We start from the raw sequence: 16,053 nt of genomic DNA on the forward strand, positions 1-16,053 counted from the left end.
CATCCCTCTGGTTTCCAAGGCACTCATTCATATATATATATGAGCATCTATCTCTCTAAAGGCATGGAAACATTAAAAAGAAATCCGAAATCTGTACGGTCTAATAAGGATATTGCTCTATATGGATTTGTGATTTATTTTTTAATTTTTAGCTTCTCTGTGCCATCGGAGAAAGAAGTTCTCACCAAAAGGGACTGGGTTGTTGTTGTTTGTACAGAACATAACATATTTGCATTTCCTCCTAAACAGATATAATATATATATATTGGACAGCAAAAGCTGTGAGCATCTTCATAGAATTTGCTGAACAATTTCAAGAGAGGCTATACATCCAAGAAATGAAATGTCCTTTTTTTAAAAAAAGAGCTTTCAGTTGATATTTGATTTTAGCTGTAGGCACTGTTTCTGGTAAATAAAGCAATAAAATGGCAGAGTTTTATATGCTGGCATATTAATATATTTAAACTGATTATTAAACTTAATTATGCACATTCCTAACGTAATAATTAAAAATGACTTTGCTACAGTGAAGGAAGCAAAATATAATCTCGATATTAACATATCATTTGTGGAAGCAAATTTCATTACATAAATAACTCATAGCTGCTACTTAACTTGAGAAGTGCTTTCTACTGACTAATTTTGCATAATTAGAATTTATGCATAATGTGTTTCCACATAATCTTATAGAGATGGTGTTTACTTCTCATATTTAGAATCAGATTTTTGCTGAGTGTCTGACACTTCTGGTAATGCAAAGTTTGTTAAGACTCAGCATTGCTTTCTCGGGCTTTTCTCCTCATGTTATTATAGCTGCTGCATTTTTATCCCAACGATTTAGTGTGCTCTTTATATTTTGTGAAAGTTATTCAGGGGAGACTTGGTGGATTCCTAATTTATTTATCTACAGAGCTATTTCTTGATATGTACAGAACTTATGAAATTATACTTTAGGTTACCCAAGTCTACCTGTAATGGAAAACTATCCAGCCAAATTACTCACATTGCAGTTCTCCCTTAGGTCTTTCATTGATCCTCCATCTCTGCTGATTAATGACTAAAATGAGATTACTTGTGGCTGAAGAACTCTTATGAAAGCCTTGCATAGCTAGTGAGAGACCAGTTGCCCATCATTTTTCTCTTTCTTCCCCTCTCCATTCTCCTGATAATTGCTGCCTCTTCTCAACCCAGGAGCGCAGGTGAAGTGGCAGCAGCAGCTGAGGTCACCAGCACAATGAAAATATCAAGATTAGTTCATAGTCTCTGCAGCTCTGCAGAAACCAGAAGACAGCCAATATAAAAGGCTGTGAAACACCTAAGCTTTGCAGGTGTGTAAAACACTGTTTCAAACCTGGATCGTAGTTTTGTGAATTACCAACTTTGGGGATTTAACCTTAATGAGCAAATCACAGACACACTCAAAAAGCCCAGTCACTTGCAGCAACTCTTATAAAATCCTGGTAGTCATTGTATAATGATGATGATGATGATGATGTACAATTCTACATTCTCCAGACGTCAAAGAACAAACCTACAAACCTCTTATTGATGTGTTGCTTCTCTTGGATGCTCTATTGTTACTTTTAAAACATATTTCTGAGTAGTCGGTAAAATTATTTGTGTGGTTAGCAGATGTTGCTTCTTTCTCCCTCTGTCTCTCCATGGATAGATAGATAGATAGGTAGGTAGGTAGGTAGGTAGATAGATAGATAGATAGATAGATAGATAGATAGATAGATGGTCCTTGCATTTAGTGCCCTTTTAATGTATTATTCTATTGCTAAACACCAGCTGTGTTCTGCATCAGTCCTGTGATGAGTACCAAACAAATGAACAGAAGCATTGCCAAAGAGACACTATTGTCCCTTGAAGAAACTATTGTGCAAGATCTACGACGAGGTGGCCAACTCCCAAGAGACTGCGATCTACTCACAGAGTTAAAAACTGGCAGTGATCTACCCCCTTTGGGGTATTCAGGTCAAAGTTGTTGAGCTTCTCTTAGGAAGGAGGAAGGCCCATTTTGGGGGGGGTTCGGATCAAAGTTGTTGAGTTTTTTCAGGGAGGAGGTAAAATGTTGAGCTTTTTTTAGGGGAGCTTCAGTTGTTCAGCTTCTTTGTGGGGAGCCAATGATCTTCCAGAGATCTACTGGTAGATCACGTTGGACATGCCTGATCCACGAGTTAGCAGCACATGATCAGAAGAGTTTCTCTTTAGTCATTCATAGGCAAATCATGGGAGGGAGGAGGGACAGTGCAGGTTCATTCTGTACAGGCCCCTCCACAAGGCTGTCCCTGTGTTGGAGGCATTTTTGCAGCAGGGCGGCCTGCTGAATGCATGTAGATTTTCCCTGTGAGCTTGAGCCCTGAGTGCTCAATGGGGACAGCCCAGCCACATTCAATAGGCTGCTCTACTACACACAACACATGGAGAGCTTTGATGTGAGGCCAGCACAGGGCAAACATATATAGTCCCTCTCTCCTCCTCCACAGGATTATCTGCATCTAAAGAGGGCCACAAAATTGGCTGTGGTGGGGAGAAACCCCACCTCTGGTTGCGAACGGGATCTGTTCTGGAGGCCCATTTGCAACATGAAAAGAAGGCAACCCGTGTCTGCGCACGCGCGGGTTGCGATTCGCCATTTCTGCGTATGCGCGTGACATCATTTTGCGTGTATGCGTGAGCGGCGAAACCTGGAAGTAACCCTTTCCGGTACTTCCAGGTCACCGCAGGACGCAACCTGAAAAAGCGTATCATGAAGCAAATGTAACATGAGGTATGCCTGTCGTGCTTTTCTCAGCAATAGTAATGTTTAATATTCTTTAAAAATAGAGCTTTTTATCAGCTTTGGGTGATTTTCCAGCTGCATCCCTATCTAGAGAAAGTGAACATTTCTATTATTATTATTATTATTATTATTATTATTATTATTATTATTATTATATACTGCCCTATACTTGCAGGTCTCAGGGCAGTTACAACATAAAATCACAATGTAAACACACAAAATACAGAAATCAAAAACAGAAACAATCCAGTAACTCCCACCCACCAACACATTTAAAAAGGGTATTGGTTGTCAGTCAGCCAAAAGCCTGGTTAAAGAGGAACGTTTTTGCCTGGTGCCTAAGGGTGTATAATATACAATGATTCATGCCCTGGTTACATCTAGACATGACTACTATAATACACTCTGCATGCAGGGCTATCTTTAAAGGAGATTTGGAAGCTTCAGGTGGTACAGAATGCTACCTCCCAGTATCTTTCTAGATGATCAGGGCATATAACACCCTTCCTTTTCTGGCTACACTGGTTGTCAGTTGCCTATGCAGCAGTGTGCAGAAAAGATGTTTGCTTGAGACCTTTCTTGGTACCCACAGCCCTTGGCCCCTCATGTGTTGTTGAACTGGGATGAGAGTTCAGCAATTGGAGAGGGTTCATGCGTTCCCCTGCTGTAAAACACTGGAATGGTTCATAACACGATTTTCTTTTTAAAGAGAAAACACCCATCCATATCTGTTTGTACCTCTGGGCTCCACACACTTGCAAGCCACTGCTATGCACCTTCATTTCTGACTCCAGCAGAAGCTGATCGTCCTCTCTGACACAAATTTGATGGGTGTGCTTTATTGCTCATTGCAGGGTGGGAGGTTTTTATGGCTACAAAAAAACAGAAAGAGAAAGGTCAGATACAGAGTTAATGACCAACTATCTTTATTTTCATCCCTTCTGTGTTAGGAAAGACCTGTTTCTTCCTGTTGTTGTTTTAAAAAAGAATGCTTCGATTTCCAAGTGGGGCATCACGTTTTTTAAATGTTCCCTTGCATTTAAAAACAACGCTGACAAAGTGGAACCATTGTCCTTCTTACGCTTGTTTGCTTTTTGCGGGATTTTTTTTTAATGCAAGGGAGCTTTCAGACATGTTTCTGCCTGTCTACAATAGTATAATCCACCTTCCCTTCTCAGGATTGTGCTGCGTTTGTAGGCAGGTCAGACTAATATGTTAATTGGATTATTGCACATTTAGGTTATGAAACCGTAATATGGTACAGCGAACTGCACCATTTCAAGCTGCAGGTGGAGGATACCATTTTTGAAGGTTTCTCCATGTCAGGAAGCCCCCATCCTTAACTAGTACATCAAGGAGGCCGTTGCCCAGCACAATTGCTTTCCTGTAACTTGCAAGGACAGTAACATCCTCCATGCCCTTTTTTTCCATAGGGGAGCAAAAGAACATCAAAAAATTGTGATTCTGCATCTGTAGTCTTAGGTGGAACAGTCCATTATGCTACCATCAGACTTTAGCATCCCAAGCTATGTAGGCATTAGCAGTTAAAAATGCAGAAAGGCAATTCCCCTCCGCTGCATTTCAAGTTACATTTGTACCTGAGAGGGGCAGGAATGCCTTTGTTGTTGTTGTTTAGTCCTTTAGTCGTGTCCGACTCTTTGTGACCCCATGGACCAGAGCATGCCAGGCACTTCTGTCTTCCACTGCCTCCCGCAGTTTGGTCAAACTCATGCTGGTAGCTTCGAGAACAGTGTCCAACCATCTCGTCCTCTGTCGTCCCCTTCTCCTTGTGCCCTCCATCTTTCCCAGTATCAGGGTCTTTTCCAGGGAGTCTTCTCTTCTCATGAGGTGGCCAAAGTACTGGAGCCTCAGCTTCAGGATCTGTCCTTCCAGTGAGCACTCAGGGCTGATCTCCCTCAGAATGCAGAGGTTTGATCCTCTTGCAGTCCATGGGACTCTCAAGAGTCTCCTCCAGCACCATAATTCAAAAGCATCAATTCTTCGGCGATCAGCCTTCTTTATGGTCCAGCTTTCACTTCCATACATCACTCCTGGGAAAACCATAGCTTTAACTATATGGACCTTTGTCGGCAAGATGATGTCTCTGCTTTTTAAGATGCTGTCTAGGTTTGTCATTGCTTTTCTCCCAAGAAGCAGGCGTCTTTTAATTTCGTGGCTGCTGTCACCATCTGCAGTGATTGTGGAGCCCAAGAAAGTAAAATCTCTCAGTGCCTCCATTTCTTCCCCTTCTATTTGCCAGGAGGTGATGGGACCAGTGGCCATGATCTTCGTTTTTTTGATGTTGAGCTTCAGACCATATTTTGCGCTCTCCTCTTTCACCCTCATTAAAAGGTTATTTAATTCCTCCTCACTTTCTGCCATCAAGGTTGTGTCATCTGCATATCTGAGGTTGTTGAATGCCTTTACCCAGTGCATATTACCTGTTTTGTTTTTGCATGCCTGCAACATATCCCAACTCTGATTCATGAAGCTGCTGTCTGTCCATGTACAACGGCTCTCTGAAGCATACAAACCCCAGTTCAACAGTGGAGTGAATATAGCCTAGTTTTTCAAGTCAGGTAGAAGCTGTTTTGACTGAAAATGCATCCACAAACAGTATTTTTCAAGGAACTACAGGATAGATATAGATCGTGGTTACCTTCATGTGTACATGGCTTCAGTCACCAGTTGTAGGAGTACACGGGAGCCAAGTAAACGATAACGTGTACAGTGATTTCTCATTTAAACGAACAGTAAAATTGTATACTTTATTTTGGTAATTTGCCGGTGCTATATCCGTTTCAACTGATGCTAGGAAAGGTCAACAAAAAGCAACAAAATGCCAGTCATTATTTTAGAATTATCAGACAAGTTGTATGACGGGGTGTTATACGCATAGTGTGCACACTTCATCCCGCTATTATCCACTGCAAACTGTGGGTTTTGTTGTGTTTCAAAAGCCTACAAACTCTATGGCGATAGTACAAAAAGAAGGCACAAATGCTTTCTTACATCTTTTATCAAAATGCTAGGAAGTTAGGAAGAGTATAGACACGTCCAACTTCTGTACTCTTGGCAACCACTCTGTTCCCTAATAAGTACCCGGCTTTATTTTGTTGCACAAATTCACTTCTGTCCAAGTAGCCACTACACAATAAAATTGGTGCCAGCTATTAGTAAAGACTTCCGTTTGGTAGCACATGACTTTTTTTACAAGTATGTGCAAGTTTTGAACACAGTGCATATATTTCTCTCTTGGATTTTTTATTTTAACATGTAAACTTTAGCTGTGGAGTATTGCTATTACAACTTTAAAGAATTTCACTTGCTCTTTTGAGTGAAACTGGGCAACTAAAAAAAAAGGTATGACAGTCTGAGCTATCAGTTAAAATGGTCTTGTGCAGTGGCGGAGCTTCATGCTCTGGCACTGGGGGGGGGTGGAGAGCAGGCGGGGGCGTGGCTGGTGCATTTCCTGGGGGCGTGATGCATGTCCCGGGGGTGGTGCGCTCCCCCTGCACCCCTCTTTCTCCGCCAGTGGTCTTGTGAACCCGTCACCAGCAAGTCAATGTATGCAGCTATGCAGTTAAAACCTGTGTGTGCTCAATAGCTGAATATTTTTATATATATTTTTTTAGCAATAAAAATGAATAAAAATATGAGTGCATTGCAGGCAAAGCAAGAAATCTTCCTCTTTTCTCTGCCCTCACCCCACCTTGCTCCAGCCTCTTGCCCCAGGAGGCCGTAAGGTCTGTGCCATTTGAAAAGTGTTTCTGGCCTTGAGAATCAAATGGCTCTCTTCACCTGGTGCAGTGAAACTCTTTATCTAATTTGAAAAATCTAATGAAGCAAATAAAGACGGTAACCTTGAGAGGATCTTATTCTTTTTGCTGGCAGTGCATTCTCTTGACTAAAATTGAAGAGGAAGCCTGCTTGGAAACTCAGGAAACAAAATGGACCTGTTAGCTGGTAAATTGGTTTCAGCAGATAAAATAATTTGAGTATCCTGAGGCTGAGGTTCATACCCGATGATGACAAATTTCAGTACTTGCTTGATCAATTTGCTGCCTTGGGGAAAGTAGTAAACACAGTTGCTGAGGTCAGGATAAGACAGTGCTAAGGATATTGGAGCACATGCTAATCTCTCATTGCCTACAGTTTTCTCTGCAATCTGTCCCCAGAAGTCAACTTCCCTTACCCAGGGATGTGACGCTAGAATCAAGCCTGCTGGTAGAAGAATGTCCTGTGTTGGATTACTGATAGTGTAGACCCCACATTTCCCACTTTTGTGCATGATATTACAGTGGTACCTCGGGTTACATACGCTTCAGGTTACATACGCTTCAGGTTACAGACTCCGCTAACCCAGAAATAGTGCTTCAGGTTAAGAACTTTGCTTTAGGATAAGAACAGAAATCGGGCGGCGGTGGCGCGGCGGCAGCGGGAGGCCCCATTAGCTAAAGTGGTGCTTCAGGTTAAGAACAGTTTCAGGTTAAGTACGGACCTCCGGAACGAATTAAGTACTTAACCCGAGGTACCACTGTATTGCCAGACCCACATTTAAAGAGACAGGTCATCTTTGGCCCTTACTCTGGCTACTCCCTTGGAAGAGTAAAGTGAAGCATTGGGTCCTCATCATTTTGGGTTAACCTGTTGGCCGCAGACACTATGTCAGCTTTCTTACGGGCTGAGGAATTGTAAACCTGTGCACAACCAGAGAGTTTCCTTGTGAATCAAACTGCTGTGGTCACAGCTTGCTAAAGAAGCCACATCCTTAAATCACAAATGGCTTTTGTGATTTCCAAAGGAAGAGTCTGTGTTTGCTTCTCTGGGCCAGATTGTTCTGTGTAACCACAGTTCTAACCCACAAGAGATTCAGCCTTAAAGTGGCAAAGGAAGACGAAAACTGCACATTGGGCTGAACAACTTGACATATTCCAGAAATGCCCCTTTTGCTCCCTTGGTTAATTCCTTTTATTTAATGCAGGAGCAAATTAAATGTGGCGTTAAGTGTGGCATTTAATGTTCAGGGTTTGAAAAAACGTAAATGCAACTGGCTGGAGAGGTGGTTGCTGATAAATTTCAGGCTCCCATCAGTCAAGGGAGCTTTGGCCATTTTGTCGCCTGTTGCACCCCTGAGGGAGGGAAAATGCTATACTAAATGATAGGATTGGGAATGTTCACCCAAAGCAAAGAGCAGTTTCGGAATCAGGGAAGAGTTCAGATTAAATCTGGTAACCTTCCTTCCTGTTCTCTGTTCCATTTTGCCTCCAGGGGGCTATCTCCCCGTTTCAAATACGTTCCCCCTAAAATTTAACCTCTAGGTTCTGCTAAATGCAGAGTCCATTAGCATTTTAGATATTGCAAGCAGATGTATAGGTTGAGTCCATTTGCAGATGTATAGGTGGAGTCCATTTGCATTAGCAGACTCTCTCTTTTTAAAAAAGTCATGTCCTTAAATGCAGTGATTTAGTGTTGCGAACAGGTGTCTTGTAACCCTTAAGCACGCCAGCTGTATGTTCAGAACTGCAGAAATGGTGGAGGGGAGAGTTAATTGTATGACAGGCTGCAATACATACAACAGAAAAGGCTGTCCACAATGTGGACCCTGTTTGTAGAGCCTGGCACATTCCACAATACTTTTAACTGTACCAAGTTTTCTGCAGGGTTGGGAAAATATAAAAACAAAACTCAAAGGCACCTACTTTGTGCATGTCCCATTACCACTTTCACCCTGTAGTGGACGAAATCAGACTTCCAGAAGCTGCTTCATCCAACATGCATCTTGACATCCTCCAGGCGTGAATGAAGGATGCAGATAAGCTGAGGACTGGCACGTGGTGGAATTAGCATCTGAAACCGCCGGTTATAGGGCAGTACAGTCATACCTTGGCTCCTGAACGCTTCAAACCTGGAACGTTTGCGAACTGCTTGGCAGGGGGTTGGACTCGATGGCCCTTGTGGTCTCTTCCAACTCTATGATTCTATGATTCTATGATTCTATGATTCTACGTTCTTTGGAACCCAAATGTCCGACAGGGCTTCCGTGGCTTCTGATTGGCTGCAGGAACTTCCTACAGCCAATCAGAAGCCGTGCTTTGGTTTCCGAACGTTTTGGAAGTCAAGCGGAGTTCCGGAACAGATTTCGTTCGACTTCCAAGGTACAACTGTACAGTCTTCTATAGCAAAACACCTTTGTTAAAACATACTTCTATTTCAGAGTTCCAACCTTAAAATCCTGTATCTTCAGGAATCTAGAAATAAAGCTGAATCAAAACCCTATCTAATGAGAAATAGGCATTTATTTCTTGCAAAATACACTCCTGCCTGCAAACCTTTAAAAACCAGTAACAAGTAAAATAAATTAACTTCCCAAAAATCATTGCATAATTTTTACTGGTTCTCAGCATAATAGTGAAATTTGTTGTGCAGCTGCTCCACCTTGTGGCCAATGAATCTACAGTGAATGGAGAAAGCAGCCGGCAGCCTTGACTTGTGGGCAGGCAAAGTATTTGTATCCTGCATCAAACACATCAGTTGGGTACACATCTCCTGAATATTGCGCTGTGTGTACCGGTAATTTTTAAACTCCATGTAAGAGCCAAGTGCTATATTTTTGTTTTTGAAATCAACACCATTTGCCTTGCAGTGGATGTACTGCTTTTTGTAGTAGAAAATACCCCTGTATGATTTAACTGAACTAGAACCTTATCAAGTGTGGGGTGCTGCATGTGTACCCCTAAACACCAGAAACATGATAACAGGGAAATGCCATAGCTTAATGATGTAATTCATACTTTGCACACAGGAAAGTAAAGGTAAAGGTACCCCTGCCCGTATGGGCCAGTCGTGTCCGACTCTAGGGTTGTGCGCCCATCTCACTCTAGAGGCCGGGAGCCAGCGCTGTCCGCAGACACTTCCGGGTCACGTGGCCAGCGTGACGAAGCTGCTCTGGCGAACCGGCACCAGAGTAGCACACGGAAACGCCCACAGGAAGTCACACTCAATTACTGGCACCTCTGGGTAAGACTGGGAAAGACTCCTAGTTGAAACCCTGGAGAGCTTGAGGTGCCATTTAATAATGGCTTATTAAAAGGATGGAGAATGCAAAACTGGCAAAGCTAACAGCAAAAAAAAATAGAGATCAAAATGATGACCCATTCTTTGAGAATTGGAAACCTTTTGAAGAATATCTAAAGAACTACTATAATTGCATGAAATCGCGAGCAGGATTTGAAGTACAGTGGTACCTCTGGATGCGAACGGGATCCGTTCCAGAGCCCCGTTCGCATCCAGAAGCGAACGCAACCGGCGTCCGTGCGTCTGTGTCTGCATGTGCGCGCGTTGCGATTCGCCGCTTCTGTGCACGCGCGTGATGTCACTTTGACCATGTGCGCATGCGCGAGCGGCAAAACCCGGAAGTAACGCGCTCCATTACTTCCGGGTCGCCGCAGCGTGGAACCCGAAAATACTTATCCCGAAGCGACTTCAACCCGAGGTATGACTGTATGAGCAACAGTAGAAAGACATTAAAGCTAATAATTTAGGATGTGTATATGGAGTGTTATCAGTTAAAATATGCAGCATTAAAGGATAAACATAAAACATCATGGAGGGCGGGATGGGAAATCGATGGATAAATTAAACGTATTGTTGATGGTAAAGTATGTAAACTTTTGAAAACTATTTTTGTTTTTTAAAGAAAGAAAGAAAAAGAAACCCCAAAGAGCTGCTTTCCCAGGTACTCAACTTGATGGGCCGGTGGTCTTACCTGGTCTAAGGCAGTTTCCTGGGTTCTCTCTTACATGACATTCTTGAAGGATCAAGGTTTTCAATGGCATCTGCCTCCGTGTGAGTTGTGTAAGGCCCACTGGGGACTGTTACATGAAGGAAGTTTCTATACACCCCAGGGGGGTTTTGTTGCTTCCCAAGGGTTCAGTCCTCCTTTCGCCCCAGGGCTCTCCTGCATTTAAAAAACCTGGCCCCTTGCCTCTTAAAACTCGCCACTCCCCGCGCAGTACACTGTGACAGTGTTGAGCACATAAGAGGCATGTCGCCTTTGGGGAGCTACCAGGTGCCTCAGCATTAGGAAGCCGGGGGGGAGGGGGGCTGTGTGCCATTGAAAAACAAAAAAGAGGGGGGGTAATAAAGTTCTTGTGCGACGTCTGCTTTAAATATGGAGATGCCGTAGGCAAACTAGCCCATGTGTGCCGAACCATAAATTCCAGAGAGGTATTTTGCGATAGTTTTTATAAAGCTTTTAATGGGAATTCCTGAAAAAAAATGCCATTAGGATTCCATCACACCAGAAGGTTCCAACATGCTTGCTGCGTTAAATGAGCCTTCCTTTTCCATTTGACCTTGGGAACGCGGCACATAGTAAGGCTACTTTGTATAATCCCATTATTTGAAATTGCCTTGCTTGTTTCTAACGTAGCCAGGGGAGGGGGGCAGCTATTGAAACAATTGCAGTCTTATACTTTATTACTCGAAGGCTAAGGAAGTAGCTGCCACAGCGCACTCAGACTTGACTGCGCTAATGAGCGCATGTTCTGGGGCTGCCTCTTTAAGACTTGGTTCTCAGTGTAGCGTTGGAGAAAGTAAGATACCCCTGTACTTCAATAGCCCATGGCAACAGAACATGCTTCACTGAAATGAGAATCAAGTGGAAGATTTTAAAGTAAGGACCAGTCCAGAAGATTTAGACTGAGAGATTAGACTTCAGCCTTCCTATATAAATATTATATTGGAAAACAATGGCTATATCTAAAAATCAGCTCCTGTCTCTTAATACATCACTCTCTAGTACAGTGGTACCTCTGGATGTGAACGGGATCCGTTCCAGAGCACCGTTTGCATCCTGAAGCGAACGCAACCCGCGCCCGTGCATCTGCTCGTCCACAGGTCGTGATTCGCTGCTTCTGCGCATGTGCGTGATGACATTTTGAGTGTCTGCGCTCAAGCAGTGAAACCTGGAAGTAACACGCTCCGTTACTTCCGGGTTGCCACGGAGCGCTTTGCACTTTAACCTTTGTGTGGTACTTCTACAAGGCTGTTTCCAGATGGGCTTCCCATTCCATCCTCCCCCAGTACATGCTTTGCTTTTCTGCTACATAAGCAGAATTGCTATTGACTTTCCACACTACTGGGGATACTGTGCTTTTTATGTTTATATTCTGTCCACACCACTGGGCGTGATGTGACCATGTGGTTGGGTAAAGGATGAAGTACAATTAACACGAGCAGCTATTTAAAGAGGGTGGGGCTTTATATGATACCTTTTAAAATCAAATTACACGCTTTGTGCGTGGCACTTATTTCAGCGTGATACCGTATTTTTCTGTGTATAAGACTAGGGTTTTTTCCTTAAAAATAATGTCAAAAATTAGGGGGCATCTTATACATGGATACATCTCCCCCCCCCCACTTTCTTAAATCCGAGTCCCCCAAAATAGGGGGCATCTTATACATGGGGGTGTCTTATAGATGGAAAAATATGTTAGCTTTAATGGCTTGCAAAAAATCGTTTTAAAATAAAGTGAACATGTTTTAATTGGTGGTGCAGGGGAAGGTTGCTAAAATGGCACTTACTTGGAAGCACATTAAATAATTTTTAAAAAGTTTTTGTTTGTCAGTTGATCATTGTTTCATATCTGCTTTAATATTTTGGTGCCAATTAAGTTGGATTTGAGTAAATGGGATGTCAAAACGATGCCAGTGTGAAAGGTGATAGTGAGCATGTGCTGAGTACCTATAAGTTCACCTGCACGGCTTGTTACTGTGCACATCAAAACTGTGTCTCTAGTAAAAGATGGAAGAGTTGCACCAAGAACCACCTGCACCTTTCATGGATTATACTGTTGATCTCCCCTTCTTCTTCTTCTTCTTCTTCTTCTTCTTCTTCTTCTTCTTCTTCTTAAAAAATGGGTTTTCTGTTCGAGGAAAGCACAGGAAAAAAATATGGGATGATGATGATTGGATGACAGTGTCACATAGATGTCCCATGAAAAAGTGAGTGAATAATACTCCTTTAATACATAGCAGACAGGTAAGGAATACTTTGGTGTAGGTGGTGAGGGGACACTTTGCTTTGCCTCTTCTGCACAAATTTGCCTAGATGTATTATTCGCCCCTGGGAAGGGCAAAGTGTAGCTTCCAAAAAGAAGTAGTTGTTTGGAAGTCTACATAATAATTACATAATGAGAGTTTTGATACATGGAGCCATGGGCATAGCCAGGATTTTTGTTAGGGACCCCCCCCAAAAAAAGTTGGTTTTTGGGGGGAGATCATGGCTAAAAATCAACTTAAAATGAGGATATTAGGGGGCAGGCTTCTGCTAAGGTGGGCAGAACCTCAGTTAATTCAGTATTTTTAATGCTTTTCAATACTTTTTGAGGATTTGGGGGGGCTGCCCCCCTGTCCCCCACCCCGGCTACGCCCATGCATGGAGCAGTGATAATTGGAAGACAGCTTTCCTTATTTTTGTTTAAGAATACAACTTGAACTGTCAACTACATCTATTCATTTTATAAAAAGACTTTGTTTTTTGTTTTGTTTTTTTAAAATAAAATAAACCTATTGAAACAAATAAGCATAGGATATGAGTTAGGGAGGAATCTAATAATACCCAAGAATGTCTTTCAATAAGACACTTGCACAACTACATTCTATACAGTAGGTAACAGGCCAGAGTGAGGACAGCTTGCTTCCTAGTCCTGCAGTGGTCAGAGGGAGCAGACCGAACAGCATAGCAAAAAAAAATATGGCTACCTGCTATAACTGTAGGGCTTTCCAAAAGGGCAACAGGGGTCAGTGGCAAAGTGACCACTTCTAAATGAGCATGCTGTCAGCCTGGGACCCTTGCGACCTGGGTTCAAATCCTCGTTTATCTAAGGTAGCACTTAGGCAGTCATTTTCAGACCGACCTACTACATAAAATACATAGTTCAGATAAGACTTTTAAAGTTATTTTGTTTTGTTTCGCTACAGCTTCTATTTCATTTGTTTTACGGGTAGCATAAAATAGCAAACGTATCTATTTCTTTTCAGTGTTTCTTTTATTTTGATATATTTATGATGTTGTTTTAACTGTTTTGCTGTTTTATTGTAAGCCACTCTGTATGTGTTTGCTAAAGAGCTGCCAGTAACTCAAATAAAAATATTCAACCAATATTTGGTCAACTAGCTTGAGTTAAAGAATCATATGTATACCTAATTGCCTCCCCTATTCTTTCTTAGTAAAATAGGAAGGGGGTTTATTGGTTGACAGAAGATGTTTGATTCATGGACCTTACCTTATAATCCTATAGTTTTATTTTATCTGTTGATTTTTACATTCTACCTTTTGTAAGTTTCGTAATAATGTATATATTATTGTGGCATATTTTTAAATAACTCATACTCATTGACTGTTTGATTATTGCCATTTTATGATTATTTGTAAGTGGTTTCTGTTGCTTGTTTATTGTAGGTTTGTATGCTATGATACAAATCTGGTTGTTATGAAAATTTAGAAACATTAAAAGAACAAAATTAAAATAATTACAGTGTAGAGGACAACATGAGAAGATAGAAAAAGAAGTGAATAAAGAATGTTAAGGGTGAATAAAATATGCTTTTTTTGCAAACCAAGACCCTGAACCATGGTTTGAAATTCTAGTTTGCTGCAAAACCTACATTAAGAGTCTTTTAAACTCCTCCCTCTTGTAGCAGAAGGGAGAAATAGCTTGCATACCTAAGGCTCAACCCTCCTTATGCTTGGAAGGTTTGCTTTTATATCCAAATAAAGCCATGGTGATTTAGTTGAAGACCATAATATGAATATAGCTATAGATTTAAATTGCCACAAGATGGCGCTTTCCATCTTCTAAACTTAAAGAATCTTCACCAGAAATGCTTTATTCAAAACAGATGAATTATTGTGCTCTAAAAAGTCACTTCTAGTAGTAGAAAAAAGTTTATATGAGATGCACAAGATTATGAGAATGAGGGCTAAATGTAAACATCAGCAAAGGAGGTGACTCTGGCCATTTGCTGTTAGGTAAAGGTAAAGGGACCCCTGACCATTAGGTCCAGTCGTGACCGACTCTGGAGTTGCGGCGCTCATCTCGCTTTATTGGCCGAGGGAGCCGGCGTACAGCTTCCGGGTCATGCGGCCAGCATGACTAAGCCGCTTCTGGCGAACCAGAGCAGCGCACGGAAACGCCGTTTACCTTCCCGCTGGAGTGGTACCTATTTATCTACCTGCACTTTTGACGTGCTTTTGAACTGCTAGGTTGGCAGGAGCAGGGACCAAGCAACGGGAGCTCAGCGTGTTGCAGAAACCGCCTTGGTCTTGCATACTCAAACTGCCAGAGCATGTCTTTACAAACAGGGGTTGGGAGGGGAGGTATTTTGGTTTAAAATACCGTATTTTTCACTCTGTAAGACACACCCGACCAAAAGACACACCTAGTTTTTAGAGGAGGAAAACAAGGGAAAAAAATACTCTGAATCAAATGTTGTTGAAGAGGCTTCGTGCGGCTATCGCTGAATCCAGAACAGCAAGAGGGATTGCTGCGCAGCAATCCCTCTTGCTGTCCTGGCTTCAGCGATAGCTGCGCAGCCTGCATTTGCTCCATAACACACACACACATTTCCCCTTACTTTTTAGGAGGGGAAAAGTGCGTCTTATAGAGCGAAAAATACAGTATAGTACTCATTTCTTTATTTGCCCCTGTGCACATGCCATTTTGATGCAGATCTGTTTCTTCTATTCCCTACTTCCCTTTGGTATAATAGGTGGGCCTACTCCCAAGGCAAGGTGAGGCTCTGCTTCACGCTGCCTTGGGAGTAGGGTGAGAGGGATGGATAAGGATAAATGGGATGTACACAGGTTTTCCTTTTCCTAGCCTCTAGTTCAGAGCTTTCCATATATGTGTCACAACATATTAGTGCATTGGCTGCAGTGTGCAGGTGTGTTGCACAAACACTCCCTGCGCTCCTCCCAGGGGCTGAAAAGGGAGTTAACGTAACCTCCTGTTTGCTAGTAAAACCGAATTACTGTGTTGCAAAATGAAGCATGTTTGAAAAGCGTGTCACCAACGTGAAAAGTTTGGAAAGCTCGGATCTAGTTTGAAGGGTGCTAAAGGAGCGCAGTAGAATTTACTCTTATTCTTACTTATTGAGTCTGTATACCGTGTGTCATCTGAAGATCACAGGGTAGTTCACAACATCAGAATACAAAATGGGAACAGAAAATACACAATAAAGCAAAAACAAGACAACAACCC

At 42.2% G+C, this 16,053-nt stretch overlaps 1 protein-coding gene across 2 annotated transcripts in view; it reads left to right on the forward strand.

The window, feature by feature from the left end:
• CHN1 (chimerin 1) overlaps positions 1–16,053 on the forward strand; it is a 102,333-nt gene that overhangs the window by 919 nt on the left and 85,361 nt on the right. The gene's annotated exons all lie outside the window — the stretch shown is intronic.

The sequence above is a fragment of the Podarcis raffonei genome, chromosome 1 (assembly GCF_027172205.1).
Source record: "Podarcis raffonei isolate rPodRaf1 chromosome 1, rPodRaf1.pri, whole genome shotgun sequence".
Taxonomy (NCBI): Eukaryota; Metazoa; Chordata; class Lepidosauria; order Squamata; family Lacertidae; genus Podarcis; species Podarcis raffonei.